We start from the raw sequence: 2,647 nt of genomic DNA on the forward strand, positions 1-2,647 counted from the left end.
CCTCATCTTTCTCCTGTGTAGCAGCTGGTGGGTTCGAACCACTGACCTTTTGGTTAGCAGCCCAATGCTTTAACCTCAGCACCACTTGTTTTAAACAAAAGGGAGATTTTAAACCACCTGTTTAAAGCAACAGGGAGATTAAAAATGTTGGCAGCGTAATTTCTTGACAAATTATTTTGTGAATTGTTCTTGCTGTACTTCCTGCACCCTGTCCCACCCTGGCCCCCAAGCTCTCCTCCTCCAGAATGTGGTCAATGATTGCTGCCTCCTGCCAAACAGGAGGCTTGTATGCAAAGCCAAGCAGGAATGTCCTGGAAAGTAAAAAGCATGAACGCACTGAAAACTTTTTGCTGGAGGATGGAGGATAATGATTGGCTAAATAACGCAGGCTAAACTTTTCTTTGAATACAATGAAAAAAAGCAGAACAGGATAAAACCAAAATTAAAAATCTGCTTGAAGAACTAACAACGTAATACTGTAAAGAATTATTGGGCTAAAGTGTGGAAGAAGGTAGAAATCTAAAGAGGTGATCCCAGTGTTTTGAGCCTGGTGACTGAGACATAGGGAACCCTCCCATGGCAATGTTTGAAGAGGTCAGCTGCTAGCCAAAGGTTGGCAGTTTGAATTTACCAGCTGCTTTGCAGGAGAAAGATGTGAATGTCTGCTCATGTGAAGATTTATAGCCTTTGAAATGATATGGGGAAGTATTACTTAGTCCTATAGGGTCGCTTTGAGTCAGAATCAACTAGACAGCAACGATTTTTTTTGTTGTTGTTGTTGCTGTTTTTTGTTTGTTTGTTTAATTGAGGCATTTCCTAATTCAAAGGAAGACAGTCAACGGTCTAACAGACAGAAGAACACACTGCCAGGCTGAGAAAATTCAGTGCCAAACAGGACAAATGAGCTGTGCTTTGTGTTGGAACCCAAAGGACTACAACCCTAAAGTTAAGGGAACTGGAAGTAGTTTAGCCATGCTAAAAATTGCAGCCCAGTTCGGATCCAACTCATAGCAACCCTTCCTTGGGTTTCCAAGGTGATATCACTATGGAAGAAGATTGCTCGATCTATCTTCCGAGGAGTAGCTGGTGGGTTTGAACTTCCAGCCTTCTGGTTAGCAGCCAAATGCCTTAGGCACTATGCCACTAGAGCTCCCGAAGATTGCAGCCTGTTTTGGAATAATACAATCCTATAATTGGATTAAGATGATCCTGGATTATTAGTGCCTCCAGAAGCTTTGTGAATGCATATATATATATATTTGAAAACTAAAATCATTCCAGGCTTAAAGCTACTTCTATTACAAATTTTAAAGTACAATATCCAGCCCACAGTAAGAATAACCAGGTACACAAGGAGACGAATGAGAACCAGTATAATAATAGAAAATGGAAGCATAGCCAAAGAAATTAATATTCAAGTTATCAGATGGATATTTAAAGTAACTATGTTACAAAAGGAGCTCTGGTGGCATAGTGCCTAAGGCATTTGACTGCTAACCAGAAGGCTCGTGGTTCTAACCCACCAGCCACTCCTCAGAAGGAAGGTTGGACAATCTACTTCTGTAGTGATTCCACCTGGGAAACCCAAGGAGGGGATGTTATGAGTTGAATTGGACTCGATGGTAGTGTGCTGTGTTGTGTTGCGTTATGTTACAAAAAAGGAGCTCTGGTGAGGCAGTGGTTAAATGCTGGCTGCTAACTGAAAGGTTGGCAGTTTGAATTCACAAATTCAAGATTTGTGAAAGATGTGGCAGTCTGCTTCCCTACTAAAGATTTACAGTCTTGGAAACCCTCTGGGGTATACATAGGATTGCTAAGAGTTGGACTTGACTTGAGTGCAATGAGTGTTTTTTAAATGTTTACATAAGCAGGGGGATAAGAGACACACATATCAAAATTTGCAGGACACAGTTAAAGAAGTACTTAAAGGAAAATTAATAGGAGAAAATGCCTATATTCAATAAGAAGAAATCTCTGATATCAATCAATCAGTTCAGCTTCCAGCTTAAGAAACCAGACACAGAAGAAAAATATTAAGCCCAAAACAGAAGGAGGTAAATAAAAAAGATAAAACAGAAATCAGTGAAATTGAAAAAAGAAAAATAGTAGAGAAATATCAATAAAACCCAAACCAGAACTGCTTCCTTGAGATTTTAAAATTGATAAGCCTCTAATTGTACTGATAAAAAAAAGAGAGAAGACACAAATTAATAATATCAAGGACAAAAGAGGGGAAGTCACTACAGAATCTATAAACATAAATCTACTTAGATAAAATTGACAAACTCATTAAAAAATGTAAATTGCAAAACCTCACTCAGGATAAAAATGTGGTCTGTATTGTCCTAGATCCATTGAATAAATCAAGTTTACAGTTAACCTTCCAACAAAGAAGGCCAAGATGGTTTTACTGGAAAATTCTAAAAACATTTATGACTTGATATCAGTTCTACACAAAATTTAGGAAACAGGTTCCGGCAAGATGGCGGACTAGGCAGAAGGACTGCACAGACCCTCTTCAACAAAGAAAAGGGAAACCAATTGACACAAACACAGAAGATAATCTTGGACTGCTGAGCCTTGAAGGGAAGGATACAGAAGTAGACTAAACCCCAACTAGCAGAAGAATTTGCATGAAAATACCAAA

At 38.9% G+C, this 2,647-nt stretch overlaps 1 protein-coding gene across 1 annotated transcript in view; it reads right to left on the minus strand.

The window, feature by feature from the left end:
* The window catches only part of C9 (complement C9), a 76,965-nt gene that overhangs the window by 899 nt on the left and 73,419 nt on the right, over positions 1–2,647 (minus strand). The gene's annotated exons all lie outside the window — the stretch shown is intronic.

This window comes from Orycteropus afer, unplaced genomic scaffold (genome assembly GCF_000298275.1).
Source record: "Orycteropus afer afer isolate SDZICR_OR568_19922 unplaced genomic scaffold, OryAfe1.0 scaffold00300, whole genome shotgun sequence".
Taxonomy (NCBI): Eukaryota; Metazoa; Chordata; class Mammalia; order Tubulidentata; family Orycteropodidae; genus Orycteropus; species Orycteropus afer.